Source organism: Neolamprologus brichardi, chromosome 23 (genome assembly GCF_056152115.1).
Source record: "Neolamprologus brichardi isolate AB-2024 chromosome 23, ASM5615211v1, whole genome shotgun sequence".
In the NCBI taxonomy this organism is placed as follows: domain Eukaryota; kingdom Metazoa; phylum Chordata; class Actinopteri; order Cichliformes; family Cichlidae; genus Neolamprologus; species Neolamprologus brichardi.
Window position 1 is genome coordinate 38832669 of NC_142125.1, and position 16041 is coordinate 38848709.

Here is a 16041-nt window from a genome sequence, read left to right on the forward strand (position 1 = left end):
GGAGATTTACTTTCCTGGATGATTGAGAATGCATCAAGACATGGCCATAAGTGCAGCAATGCCTAGTGATTTGACTGGTAGACGACAGATGGTGCACAACAATATGTTGGCAAATGAATAAAAATCCCAATCCACTGAAATTTTTCCCTAAAAAAATTCTTATTCATGCTGTAATGAAATACCAAAGGACAGCCAGCCTTTATGGTCAAAATATGTAAAATAACAAAATTAATTTTATGTCTTGAATGAATGGGCCAATATTAGCCAACAAATGAAATGAAATATAAGAAACTTTAACCATGTTATGAGGATTGATGTTGCATAGTTTGTCCACCAGAGGGCACTCTGAAAACTACCCTGTTGGTACCACACGTGATTGGAACGCCACAAACACAATAACCAGATCATCTGACCACAGTAACGCTTGAGTCGCTCAACTCTATGTCAGTCAAAAGCTGATTGGTTAACAAGCCAAAGGAGTGACAGGAGAAGCGTGAAAAAACATCAAAGACGTTTGACTTTGTTCGTTATAACCTTGCTCTTCTCCATGGCTGACCAATGGTACAACAACAGCACAAGCAAGAGTAGCCCTTGTTGTACCACAAACTTGGGACACTGCCTCCATCTGAGAAGAGACGATCTCTGCAGGTAGACGGGCAGCCTGTAGCGCATGCTGAGCTCCTAAATGAGTAAATAAATAACTACACAATAATTTTAGGGAAATCTGTTTCATGTGACCTACAGAAAAAAATATTGCCTGTTATATCTGACTTTTAAATCACCAACTTCTGATATTGGTCCTAAAAGCCCTATATTGTCAAGGCTACTGTGTTCTACATATAAGCCCTTTACTGATAAAACTATATTCCTAATGAATCCATTTTGCAATCACCAACATTTTGATTATCAGCTTTAATTTCATTCATAGTAACTGATTAGAATGACTCGTAAATGTCTTACTCCCCAAAACTGTGCACGGCAAACACAAACTGAGTTAATATTATTCCAAATACGACTGTCTTGGGTTTTGAATTTCTTGGGTGGCTGACAATCTGAGCATTTTAATTACTAATCCACTGCACAAAACCGATGCTGCTGTCATGAAAAATCTCATAAGACCTGGTCCTTATAACCCACCAGAAAAAATGATCATGGCTACTATTTTCCACCAACGACTAATTTCCATAAATCATGCTCATAGTGTAAAAACACCCCGAAGACATTAATCAGCAAACTGTTGGTGCTGTGATTAATGAGATGACAGCATGGTGTCAGTAATTAATTGAAGAGTAAAAGGCGACTCTTTGCAATTTTAAAAATAGAAATAAATAAGCATGCTGCTCTGTGGGAAAACATCAAACAGGAACGTTACACTCGCACACGTGCAACATGTGGCTTTTTTCAGAAAGGCTTCATTACTGAAGTGGGGGGAAAAAACCCACGCACACATTCAGACATAATAACCCAGACTAAGAGTATTGATCCAGGGCTGGGAGTTTCCTCTGTCTCCCCTGCTTCTCTCCACCCCATTCCTCTGTCAGTTTTAGCACTTATGCTTTAACCAGAACAAAGGAAACATCCACTACACGTTACACAAACACATCCCCACATGTAGGCTCCAAAGTCACAGCTAGGGTGATGTACGCTGAAGACGAGCGAGGGGGAAAAAGAGGAGGGGTAGGTGAAGGGTCATATTATAGATGATTAGAGAAGAAATGAGCCTGCAGTGACATGAAAACTGACAGGCAGGCAGAAGGAAAAAAAACGGGCAGAAAAAAGTAGACACAAAGACAGAAAGGACAGGACAACACAAAAGAATAAGCAGTTGCACTGATGCAGCCAATCTCCGCATGGGATATGTGAAAGCAACGCACACACGCCGCACAAATATCACACAGAAGAAAATAAACTTACTGGTTCACCATCAGCACCAGACAGATTCGGCAGATGAACGAGCGTGGCACGGATCCCGGCGCTTCACATGGTGGGAGAGAGCGAGACAGAGAGAGAGAGAGAGAAAGGAAGGTATGAAAAACAAGAGAGGGAGAACTTGTTACACATCGGCACACAGTGGCACGCTGACCAGAGAGTGTGCAGGGAGGTGAGGGGAGGTAAAGGGGTGAGTGTGTGTTTGTGATGGGGGAAAATAAGGGAGGGGGGCAAAGAATTTCTATCTGTGCAGAGCAAACTCAATAGACAGAGATGTTCTGCCCTGTGTGAGATCCAGTTTTAGATTCTGTTAAAGAATTAGGTCACAGTATGGCGGGAGCCAGCTTGAGCATTTGAATTAGTTGTGGTTTGTTACAAGCTGAGTATTGCTGTGCTTTTGCAACGCATTTAAGACTGAGGACTTATCGACATGTCCCGTTATTCACTTATAGTCACCTCAGACTGATGCACTGATGGAGAGTAGCTGATTAGCAGGCAAAGTAACTGCAGACGACACCTTTATGAGTCCTAAAGAATAATCAGAAACACCGAGCTAGCATTTTGAGCACAGAGTGTATATAAAATATAGACATCATCACTGTGGTGTCACCTGTTGATTATCAACAGCGGGGAGTGTTCAAGCTTTTTGAAGCTGACTGTGAAAATGAAAACGCCGCTTGATTTGCGATGGGCACGTCGTTAGCCAATGAGCATGCCCGGGATAAACCTCCTTTCTGGCTCTGGTAATAACCATAATTTACAAAATGTACTTGATGTTTTGTTCAGCAGTGGACCAACCAGAAACACTGTCCTCTGTTTAAGGCAGATTCCGCTTTGGCTTCACTTTTCAGACTTGGAAGCTACGTGCATGATTTATTCAGTCTATAATCTCAAGCTAAAGCGAATGGCATTTAAGGGCACACCTTTAATCTTGAGCTAAAGGGGCTGGCTTTGGATCAAAGCAGCCATACGCCAAATCAATCGATCATCTTATCACACAAGCACAAATAACTCAAAAGCTGGTGAAAATCATGATTCCCAGATAGCATTGGAAAAATACATTAAAAGGACAAAACAAGCAATGAGAAAGCTGTGCGTGAGGCCACCATCGTGATCAATGGTAAATGGACTGGTACTTACATAGCTCTTCTTTCCTTTAACTGAGCACTCAAAGCCCTTTTAAGCACTTAAAACACTAGGAGTGCTCAAGAGATAAGTTGCACTTCTCTCCTTTGCCCTCTTTCATGTTTGCTCACTGGAGCAGAGGAGATACACGTGGTGAAACGGCGAGCAGAGGCGAGCAGCAAAACATAAGCAGAGACCTCACACGGAAATCAGATGAAAAAGCTGCACATAAAGGGTGAGCAGGTAACCAAGTGCTCAATTTCCAGACGGCAGCAACCTAGGTTCCAATCCAACCTGTGGAGCTTTGCCACTTTCTTCACTTTCCTGTCTGTTGCTACTATCATTATCAAATAAAGGCAATTTACAAAAAACACTATAAAAAAAAGGATTGTGTACTGAATTATTTGGTTTTTTTGGTGGAGGTGGAGGGGTGGTTTAACATTTAACTTTCTCTTTCACACTCTTATAACCATGAGAAAGGCCACCACTAACACGTCCCTGGTGCTACCAAAACGCTAACAGCGAAGCTCGAGTTATAAGACAGATGGAGTGTGACTTCCAGACTCTGACTGGGACACCTGTCAATCAATGTGACCACACCCGTAACTCAGTTATGAAGGTGGATAAGTTATTTAAAAAAAATGCCCTTTTATTGCTGTAAATTTGAGCATTTTAACATGGTTTGAAACCACCTTAAACGCACCAAGTGTTGCTGGGTTTGCTATATTATATAGTGTGGCACAAACAATCAGCAGCAGATAGATAATGGATGATAGGAAAATGTCACTTCTATCTGAGAAGCATTCTGAAGTAAAAGAAAATGTTGTGTTTATGGCAAAAACCTTTAACGTTAGTGCTAAGAATTAAAACACAGCGACGCACTCTCAAACTAACTATTTACGCTTCAATCAGCAGGCACAAAGGCAGACAAAAAAGAGGTTAAGTGCTCTCAGCTACATCTGAAATCATCTGGATACTAAAGTAAGACTTGGTGTTGGTTGAACACAGCTGCAGTAGCACCGATGTGTAAATGAATCAGGAGACAGAGTCAACACCAAATTCCATTAGTTCAGACAAACATTTCGTTTGCCTAAACAAAGAAATTCAGACTTCCCTCTTGAGAGACCCGATGCCCAGCAGAAAACTGTGATAACATCCGCTAATAAATTTAACTGACTGTGACCCATTAAGGGCAAAAAAGTTCAAACACAAGCACGAGTACCTTTACAACTGAATATGAATACTTTAAATACCCTAAAGAAACTAGCTGTGGATTTTTGTGTTAGCTGTAGAATAATTAGAGATCATGTCAGAAAACATGAGTCTAACTCTTTAACTCTTGATGCAGTGAATAAATTTAATATTGACAGCTGTAAGTCAGCTTGGTTTTCCCATCAGGCTTTACAGAAACTTCATCCAGTGGATGTTAGAGGCGGGTGGATCAATCCAAATATTGATAGTCGATACTAGAGCAGGGCGATATGACCAAAAATATTTATCACGATATACATTTGAAAATTTGCGATAACGATATAACTGACGATATAATTGACACTAGACAAAATACTGTACAACTCCACAACTTTATTAGTGCAAAAAACCCCATCAATGTATTTTCACTTAAACAAGCAGCTGTTTTTTTATGTACATTAAAGTTATATAAAAATGTAACAGTGCAAATTCCTCGCTGACAGTTTAACCAAAAGTCATTTCCAGTGAAAATTGGCCGACATATCCTCAGCATAACCATGTATAATATCCACAAAACTTAAAAAGAGGTTATACACACACAATACGGTAATATTATGTTGAAGCACAGTACGTATCACTCCGCGAGGCTCCGCCTACGATAGCCGTAATGCTCCGACAATCCATCAAGCCGTGCGGCTTTGTAGCTTAGCAAAGTCGTACTAAAACATTTGACAGATTTTCGAGCGCCGTGTACATAAAATCGTTTCGAGGTCAGTAAACACAATTAGAATTCATACATAAGGCACACGGGATTATAAGGGGCTCTGTCGATTTTTTAGAAAAATCAAAGGATCGATTTTAAGTGTGCCGTATTTTCCAAACAACACGGTAATAACGACGGCCTGCTAGCATGCTCTACCAAAAATAGTGCTTTGTTGTGTATCTGACGGACGAAAGCTAAACCAGTTCCCCACCACTGAAGTTGCAGCATTTTTGCAAACCAGTTCTGGTTCATCCGTTTCATTCAACAATCTGCTTTTGCTCTTCTCATTCTGCGTCGCCGCCATGTGCGTATGTAAACATAGGCACTGCGCATGCGCGTTTTACCCATATTCTATCGCGATATTTCATTTTCCTATTGTTGCCCAAAATTACACCAGTATTACCGTGAAAGGTATGATATGGCCCAGCCCTAGTCGATACCACTGGTATCTTGTTGTCACTGGTATCAGATTGATACCAGTGCGATTAGATTGATGCTTATCATACCCCGAACACACTCTGTGAAAAATATCTGAACCTTTTTTGTTAGTTACTTGTTAGTTAGACAGTAACTTGGTATCGGATCAATACCAGAGTATCACTAGTGGATACCTGGTAATTACACATGCCTTTGGCAGATCAAATGAACATGGAAGTAAGCAATGAGTGGGAGGAATGTCCGGAGAGTAGGGCTGGGCCATATTATACCTTTCACGGTAATACCGGTATAATGTTAGGCAACGATAAGGAAATGAAATATCGTGCTAGAATATGGGTAAAACGTGCATGCGCAGTGTCTTTGTTTTCATACGCTTATATGCACATGGCGAACAGGCATGGCGGCGACGGAGAATGAGAAGGGCGAAAGCGGATTGTCGAATGAATCCGATGAACCAAAATTGGTTTGTAAAAATGCTGCAACTTCAGTGGTGTGGAACTGGGTTGGTTTTCATCCGTCAGACACACAACAAAGCAAAAGATTTGTAGAACGTGGAAGCGGTCCGTGGGGGCAAAGGGAGGAAACGCCACAAACCTATTTCATCATTTGAACCAGAAGCACTTGTTGGAGTACAACAAAGCTGTTAAAGCACGTGAAGAAACGTCCGCTTCAACTAGCGCGGTGGTGAGACCAAAGAAGCTGACTCAACAAACAATCAGCGTAGCTTTAAATAGCTGCACGCTAGGACTGGGCGATATATCAAGTTTTTAAATATATCGACATAGTTTTATACGAGATATGAGATGTGACAATATCGTTGATATCGATATAGTCTACGTTACGTTATAACTATACTTGTGGAGCCGCAAGTTTGCCTCTCTTTCGTCCACTGTGTCTCTACGCAACGTTACTCTGCCTCGCCTCTCTCCTTCACTGAACACAACTCCTCCACCCCCATCGCTTCACCTGCAGGCAACAACAAGATGAACACGGCAGCTATCACAGAGGAGCCGGTCGGTAAAAAGAAAACATTTGGAGATTACTATTTTAGTGCTGTCAGCGTGACGTTAACGCCATAACTGCATTAACGGGGCAAATCTCTGTTAACGAGTTACCGCGGATCGCCCCGTGCGTGGGGCTGAACGGCGTCAACTAGTGATGTGCGATACTGAAATATCGATTCCTCCGATACCAGTCATTTATGTTCTAGAATTGATTCTCATATTAAAATATCGATATTTTAGTAATTTAGGGTAAATTTGTAGTTTATCATTAACAGGAACACAGTGGAAAGAAACTATATCATTTGGATTGTCTACATTGGAAGGAACTACTTCCTCTTCCGCCTTTAATAGTCACGTGCGAAATACGGCTCTATAAATGTGTCGCAGCCTCTGGCGTGCGCACTCACAACAATGGCTGAGCGTAAATGGAGTCATGTGTGGACGTATTTTACCTCCACAAACAGCCAAGATGCGGTTTGTGATACATGTGGCAAGAAAGTGAGGTGTTGTGGCAACACCATTTACCTCGTCAAACACCTCAGAGTAAATCATATCACAGAATATGACGAGCATGTGTTGAGGCGAACTGAAGAGGAGGAGAGAGACAGGTGCTGCTAGGGCGAGACAGACGTCTCTCACGGAGTCCTTTAGTGCTGCAGGCAGGCAACATGCTCAAATAGCCACAACTTCAGTTTTCTGTATGATAATTCTACATTATTAAGTGATAAGAACAAGTGATCTGATGTCCTGTAATTATTATGAAGCTATAATTTGAGATACAATAAAAGATACAGTAAAAAAAAAAAAATTTGTACAAAGTATCGGATCAGTATCGCCGATACCACCCTGAGTTTTACTTGGTATCGGATTGGAAAGCAAATCAGTGGTATCGCACATCACTAGTGTCAACGTGTTAACGAGCTAACCGCGCTAACGCGTTGACGTCTAAAATCCTTTCATTTTCTCAAAAAGTGGACAGTGTGCTGTCATGGTCCTGGGCCATGTTGGCCCAGTATTCTTAGTTTTCGTGTGTTTTGTATTTTGTTCTTTATTTATGCCGTGGTTCCTAGGTTGTTTAGTTAAGATGTTCCTTATTTGGTTACCCCCTGTGTGCCCCTCTGTGTATCTGTGAACCCTTGTTTCCCCTCCTTGTGTTTTATTCCATGTTTTCCCCAGCCCGTTATGTCCGTGCTCTCTCTCCTCCTGTCTGAACCTCTGTCTACTTCCTGTTTTACTTTGACAGTCTCCCGTCAGTGTTGCATTTACTCCTGCCGTGTCTCGTTACGATTATCTGTGTCAGCTGTGTTCCCCGTGTGCTCCCACTTCCCTCGTTAACCCTCTGTGTATTTATGTGCATGTCTCCCTCAGTTCAGTGTCGCGTCGTCAATGTCTCCTCTCCGAACCTGTGTGCTTTTCTGTGTTCCCTCGGTCCTCAGTTAGCATTCCCAGTTTAGTTCTGTTTTGTTGTAAGGCCTGCAATAAAGCAGTGATTTTGAGTTCAGTTCCTGTGTCCGTGAGTTTTGCGTTTGGGTCCTCATCTGCCTCTACACAGCCAGTTCATGACATGTGTCTTATGTATGAATTCTGGTTGTGCTTACTGACCGCGAACCGATTTTATGTGGTAGCCAGCGCTCAGAAACCTTTCAAAAAGTGTTTTGGTACGACTTTGGTAAGCTACGAAGCTGCACTGCTTAAAGGATTGTTGGAGCATTACAGCTACCGAGGAGCCTCGCGGTGTGATACATATTCTTTTTCTCGTACATCTATGCTGTATGTTAATAAAAGTGCCTGTGTGAGATTTGGGACACAGCTTTGACTAAGAACTCTCTTTGTGTTCTTACTTTATGGCTTTAAAAAATATCGAGATATATATCGTATATCGCCATCCAGCTAAAGAATATCGAGATATGAATTTTGGGTCATATCGCCCAGTCCTACTGCATCTCTAATGACAAAAGTAGCAAACCCTGGGAGGAACTAACTAATGCAGTGATGCATTGTTTAGCCAGGGATATGATGCTCATTCAGCAAGTGGAAAGAGAAGTCAATTATATCGTCAGTTATATTGTTATCGCAAATTTTTAAATATATATCATGATAAATAATTTTAGCCATATTGCCCTGCCCTACCGGAGAGTATACATAACTGTTCACTTAATACGAGATACAGGCTTATACAATTTATTACATTACCATAGACCACAGGTGTCGAACTCCAGCCTCGAGGGCCGGTAGCCTGCAGGTTTTAGATGTGTCCTTGATCCAACACAGCAGATTTAAATGGCTAAATTACCTCCTCAACATGTCTTGAAGTTCTCCAGAGGCCTGGTAATTAACTAATCATGTGATTCAGGTGTGTTGACCCAGGGTGAGAGAAAGAGCATTTGGAAAGAGCTGGGAACCAGACGCATTTACAGCTATCCTTGGGGTGACCAGTGATTTGACGTGTGTTAATAAGTATGAACAGATTGCAATCCGCTTTGGAATGGCAATTGCAAGAAAGTTAATAGTACGGCAGTCGGGTGGAAAAAAAAGACTCTGCACTCACATTTGAGCTTTGGATGGGAAGAATTGTAAATATGTTGCATCTGGAGAGACTGAGGCTTCTCGGTGATATGAGACTCAATATATTTGAGACATCCTGGCATTTTAATGGCATTTTTGAATGGGGAAAATTAGTATGCTGCGTGTGTGTGTATTTGCTTGTGTCTTTACTGGGAAATACTCAAAGAAATAAAAAGAGGTAAGGGTATTTGTTTGAATAAAAATGCAGAAATCTACGTCCAGTGCAGGAAATAAAATATACATTTTCCAATTCAACACGCGGCGTATTTAAATTACAACCTTAGAAATGGCAATGCAGTCCAATCTTTCTGTTGTATTAATTTACATCTAATATCTTTGATGTTCCACTCTCCACAGCTGTGTGTTTTATGATCTTCGCCCGTCCAGGTTCCTTCAAACTTAGAAGCATAATCACATTCTTTCTGTCATTCCTGAAAGGTTTTTTGCTTCCTTATACATGTGTGATATTTGCTTAAGCAAGCGAACACAGCTGCTGGCATGCTATGGACAGCTTGCACCGTGCTGCCACTGACCACTGCTGAGTACAGGAAAGGCCGAAACCCACCCACCATACAAAATTCTGGGCATATCTAAGTGCATCATGAAATTTAAGGACTAATAAATGGAATGCAAAAAGGCATAAATGTTCGCAAATACTGTTTCTGTCGTTAAAATGATAAATACAGAAATCTTCTGGCTGTAATGAGCCTGATCAGCGGGCTGTATGACGGACCAAGATCAAATAGCTCTCCTCTGGATGCACACCATCATATCTGCGCAGTGCTTTACCAGCTCTGTGCGGACGCTCTATCAAGCCAGCAAGCAGGAAATATGACAGCTCCTCACACTGTTGACAGAGACAGCAGCCAGGCGCGACTGTACAAGTGGCTGCCAATCTGATAAGGCGAAGGGGTGACCTCCTGTTCAGAAATTAATGGCACCGATAAATCAAACACACTGAAAAACGACAGGCTCGTTTAGCTTCTCGTGCGCCCGGCGGAGCCTAAGAGACAAATAACACTGTCCAGTCTCATCCCCAACTTTAACAGGGCAGGATATTCATCTCCCCCAGCCTCAGTCTCACCACAGCGGAGAACCAAACCCCCCCACCACTACCACCACCACCACCCCACCCCCTGAGAGGATGAATGGCTCGCTCCTGTGCAAACTTCACGATGACCTCCTCCGGCTGTGTTTTTGCTGCCCCTCCTGTCAGCGCTGAGGCTGAAAGATTGCAGGCACGGTGAGGCGGCAGGGGAGCCCTCAGCGCAAGACGAAGCAGCACCGGTGAAAAACGACCAGCTCGGAACGTTATAGAGGACAGTGGGCTTTGGGTGGGGGCTAAAAGACAGCCAACAAACTGTCAGCTAAACAAGTGAATATGAACTTCTGTATCACCTTGAATATAATGGTTCAAAGCGCCTTCAGTGGCTCGGGATTCCCAGCATTCTTTAAAAGCATCTTAGTCTCAGTGTATTTGCTATATTAAAGTTTAGTATGTGGTACGTTTGAACATTTTTGCACATATTTGCTCGCTTTTTACCCTCTTTGATGAACATTTAATCATTTAACCTGTTGTTAATTTGAAATCACTGCATATGTAAGTCACCTTAAATACAATTTTTAAACGCTATGCCATTCAGAATATGCCTATTCTTAATTATGAATGTGTAAGGCTATTTTATGTCAGCAAAAACTTCAACTAGCAGCTCAGGTTGACCGAGCAAAAGTCAGTGGACTGATCACCAACAACTACAATCCATGTGCTTCATTGGGCAAGATACTGAACCTCAAGTTACCCTAGATGCATCCATCTGAGTGTGTGCGTGTGTGAATGTTCGATAAAAGCTTGGGTGAATGAGACTTTGAATGCTCAAACTGAGTAGAATATAAGTGCCACTCTGTTTACGGTTGGATAAATATGCGCTCATAAGTTTAGAAGTACTTTATTTATCCCATATTTGGAAATTCTGGCATCATCATGTCAAATTTTTCTGACGTCCCCTTTTAGAGGCGTCATCTGCGCTTGTGAACTCAAGCAAAATGGTTCGATAACAAAATAAAAACCTATTTTTTCCATGTTTTTGTGTCTTTAATCTCAGAATATTTTCAGATTCTCTTCTTACAAATTGATATTGATATTGATATTTTAACTTCATAATATTAGACAATATTACATTTTTGTACCACGTTAATATCAGGGCAGCTCCAGGACTTTTTTTCCTTGTGAATTTGCGAAGTTAATCTCAGAAAATGTAAGTTTTTGTTTAAATATTACACAACTTTTTTTAACTTATGTTTCTGAATCAATTTGCTTTTATGCACTCGTTATCCACTCCTGTGTTTATGTGACTTGTGGCACTTGTAGATGAACTCGTGGAAATTAGATCTTGGCGTTGGTTACATTTAGTAAAAAATGTAACCAACACTGACATCTGTCCCGCAGCTTGTCTGAGGTATTAGAAAGCATAATTTTCAGTGTCAATTAAACTGCGAGTTATGTTCAAAATCAACTTATTGACCATTTTGTTGATAAGAAATCTATCACGGAGCAAAACTAACTTTGCCTATGATCACATTTCCTCCAAACTTATTAGCAAATATTATCACTGAATATCACAATATCAACACTCTAATATTGTCACAATCAATTAATCCAAACACACCAGCCAATCCCCAATGGGCTCCATTAATCAAAGACCAGCTGCAGAGGAGGGCTACAGTGGTAACCCAACAACTCTTAACCCCCAAAACCAGCGCCACCACCCACGTCACCGCCTTCAATGGACTCCTTGTGCAGCACATAGGGCTCCACTGTGAAGCACGTCTGCGTGTCACAAAGAAATATTGATGTTAAACACTTCAAACATTCAGTTCGTTCCGCTTTAAACACTGGCTGTGTTGATTTTCGAAAACCCTGCAGTCACTGAGGTTTACCTTTCTACTGGAGCTATAAAAAAAAAGACTCACACACACAAGAAGAAACAGGGGCTAGGTCCAGTTTAGAGGTTAGAGAAGAAGCCCACAGACACTTACGGTGAGTCACTGAGCAACATTCTGGGAAATTTGCTAAAATCAGATCTCAAACATGTAGATTAGCATAAGTCGTGTTTGGGTCCAACCTATATTAGCATGCAGCTGGTCTTGTTCTGTCAAAACTAGAGTCTGGCAGCTTTTAAAATATCATGTTTACTCTTCATATCTTGTTTATTTACTTGTGCAGAAATAGAAATGCAAAAATGAGAGATGGTTTTAGCAGCTGCAAACTTTTTTTTGCTATTTATGGGGTAAACTTCAGGAGGGTAAGCGTCTCGCACAGCGGCACGAAATCTCTTACCAAAATTCACATGCCATCTGAAGGTCGCTGCTTTTCATTTCCAGAAAACTTTCTGCTCTTCCTCATAATTACCACCATTGTCCTACAATGCAAGGCACAAAATGCAGAGATTTTTACCAAGGTTTTTTAAATAAATAAAGGTTAGGCACACAGACACAGTCTCAGTCTGTCCATCGGGGCCTCGGGAATAAACTTGCTCATTTGCTCTTTTTCCACTCCAGCCCAACCTCATGACACTGTGGAGGTCTGTGGGTAACACATTCAGGGATCCAGTTTAATGACTGAATACCACTTCCATTTCAGGGGTTATACATTAGCAGCAGAAGGGCTGTTGCATATAGTCAAGGCTCTGAGAAGCCCTGTCTCTATTTAGTGCTGAGGCAGAAAGAAAAATTAATTGCAACTAAAACTGTTATTTATTTGAGTATTATATAGCAATAAACACATTTAATACTTCCTGCACAGTCTAACTGTAAAGCTTGTCATAGTCATCATCTGACATGTTTGACTCCGCTGCCTGCTGTCACTCACACATTTAACGAGGAATAATCATAATAATGATAGCAGCACGTTCATGTTTACCAGTTAAAGTCTGAACAGTCTGTCTGAAGGAAATATCTGTTAAGTTCTCTGCCTTTTTTCCTTCTTCTGTCACATGGATCTCTTTTTATTCAATTCAGTTCAATTCAGTTTTATTCATAGCGCCAAATCACAACAACAGTTGCCTCAAGGTGCTTTGTATTGTAAGGTAAAGACTACAATAATACAGAGAAAACCCCAACAATCAGACAACCCCCTAGGAGCAAACACTTGGTGACAGTGGGAAGCAAAAACTCCCTTTTAACAGGAAGAAACCATTGGCAGAATCAGGCACATGAACAAGTTTTTCAGCATCACTCTGAAACAGAAGTTTTAGAGATATTGTGCAAATTTTTTTAAAAAAAGCAGTCCTATAACCTAAGATTATAACAATAACAATACAATAACCACCTTGTGTTTCTGCCCCGTCTTCAATGACAGCAGCAACAACAACAACAACAGCAATAGTGCAGGCAAGACAGAAGTCATGGTGTGCTCTCCTCCCAAGATGGTGCTACAAAAGTTGTTTTATTGTATTTTTGCAGTGGTTTGCAGTTGTCTGCAGTTTGTTTGGCAGGTACCTTTGTACAAATCAACTACTTTCAGAAGGCTCTGAAGCAAAACCCATTTGTCAGTGTCCTAAAAGGAAAATATTCACTCACTATATCATCTACAAGCACCAGGTTCACAGTCCGAGGTGTATACTGACTGAACACCTGGAGGAAAATTACGGGCTGATGTGAAGCCAATCCATCATGTTATCCACTTGCAGTACAGTCACTGAAGCTTTACTGTTGCACATCAGTCCACCAGGAATGTAGTCTACTTCTAAAGTTTGGTTAACCGGTTAAAAATAAATCCTGCACCGACGACACTGTCTAATTTTACTGGCGTCCTAATCTTTCTAAAGATATTAAAATGCATTCACAGCACGTGATGCAGTGTTAAGAAGTTCTGACTTACAGAACAAATAATTTCATCAAACTGTCAACTTCAAAGCTTTAGTACTTAATGCTTCCAACATGTGATTTAAATAAGAAAATATTAGAGCCGAATTTGAGGGGGAACTCCAACTAAAGGATATTTCACGGTTTTAAACTGAAATATGCTTTCCAGGCAGCCCGCCAATACAAATTTTACATTTGTAAATGGAGTTCGGCGCTAATTCGTTCAACGCATTAACGACAGACGGGCTGGTGAATTCCACGAGCTCGTCTATGAAATAAAGTTTAAAAATGGAACAAAAAAAGAAAAAAATGTTAATGGAAGCTCGAGCTTACCTCTCACCTTTGGGTCATCACAGGATTCACGGTGAGGGAAGTTATGCGGGCTCAGAGACAGATGCAGGACGCGCTGCAGACCCGCCGTCCACAGCTGTGCACTCTGCTGCAGCCCTGTGATGGCAGGGCGAGGCAGGCTCAGACCACTAGGGGCGCTGTGTGATAAACTGAGTGGTTTCAACGTTTAATACCGCAATAAGTGTGATTTGACAGGCGTCTTTATGGATGACGGAAAACAAAAAGAGAAAGAAAACAAGAAGAAGTTATGTTGCTTTTTTTTTTTTTTTTTTTAATAAAAGTCAGTCTCAGGCCCGTATTGAGTCATTATGACTTCCCAGAGCCGATAGCCAATGTGAGTCTGTGACACTGTATTGCAGAACATTTTCTCCAGTAAGACAAACCTCGATTTTTAAAGAAACTTTACAAACTTTACAAAAAAAAAGTGGATCCACTTAGTCAGAAAGGTTGTGCTAAAATTAGTCTTGGCTATGGATTGTCCAAGGGTTGCCTTCTCTTTCTTGATAGAAGGCATGTGCCACTTATTACTGGCACATGGACGAGCTCATTGAGAAAAAGAAAAATACAATCAAGAAAACACTGAGCAAAGCTTGGCTGCCACCTAGTGGGAGAACATTACGCAATCCCACTGCAAAACATAAACCTAATCATGTACTCTATGTAAACAATGACTGTAAAGGACTACAATTTGCATTTCAGATAAGATATGAATATTTCCAAAAGCCTCAAACACGTTTTTCAATTAAAATAATCAATTACGACCTCTGTATATTTTATTTTTATTTAATTATATATATATATGTATGCACACACGTAGATATACATATTTACTATACATATTCAGTAATGTGCAGATACTTTATATTTGTACATATATTTATTGTTATAATCCTCAGATTTACCCATTCATATATTTTGTTTGTTCTTACGTTATTGTATTGTATTTTGCACGCCTCTGTTGCTTGTGAAGCTTGTACACAAGAATTTTACTCACATGTGCTGTACCAGTGTACCTGCACATGTGATGTGACAATAAAAGTGATTTGATTTGATTTGAAAACATAAACACATAAAAACTCAGTCAGAAATAGAACGAGTTCAACATATAATACAGTTAATGTAAGATAAAAACAAATGAGACAATTTACCTTGCAATCTGTATTCAGGTGTTTCTTCTGTATACACTATAAATATAAAAATGCAATTTTCAACCATAGTTTGGCTTTAAATCTAGAATTATTTCTTTCTTACCTATTTCTACTTGCAAGATGTGAATGCTTTTGGACTTGTAATGGTAGATGTTCAACATAAAAAAAAAAGCATGTGAGCATATGACATAACTAAATGAATGAATGAATGAATGAATGTTGGGAAACATGACAGAACAAAAAACTAAACAACGACAAATCAGCCACAAATCTAATAGGGCAACAAGTGTATTGTTTTTCTGCCTCTTCTTCTTCTCATTCTTTATGATCTGCATATAATACTAATCATCATCATCATATTATAGCACTTTTTTCCTGAAATTACAACGTAATAAATAAAGCCTGAACCATAAAATTATTGCCAGGAAATTATTTATTTATTTATGTATGGTATTTTTTTAAAAACTGGACTGTTACTTGAACCTTCTGACTAAAAAAAAATGAATTAAATATTACTTTGCATTTATGAGTTATAATCTGCATCTGGCATTGTTGTGCAATTTATTTAGGTTTTCGTGAAGAAGAAAAAAATCATACGGATTATCCACAGGTCTCAAAAACTCCTGTATGAACTATGATGCATTTGGCTTCATATGGTTAAGTC

The 16041-nt window shown here is 40.3% G+C and overlaps 1 protein-coding gene across 2 annotated transcripts in view; it reads right to left on the reverse strand.

The window, feature by feature from the left end:
- The window catches only part of LOC102777144 (semaphorin-5B-like), a 49124-nt gene extending 34804 nt beyond the window's left edge, over positions 1-14320 (reverse strand). Inside the window, exons 1-2 of one of the 2 annotated variants that reach the window (XM_006807120.3) lie at positions 14212-14320; positions 1915-1975 (exon numbers count right to left, since the gene is read on the reverse strand). The gene's annotated coding sequence lies outside the window, so the exon portion shown is untranslated. The remainder of the gene's footprint in view (positions 1-1914; positions 1976-14211) is intronic. The other variant, XM_006807121.2, reaches the window with a different exon arrangement.
- Positions 14321-16041: the final 1721 nt, after the last annotated feature.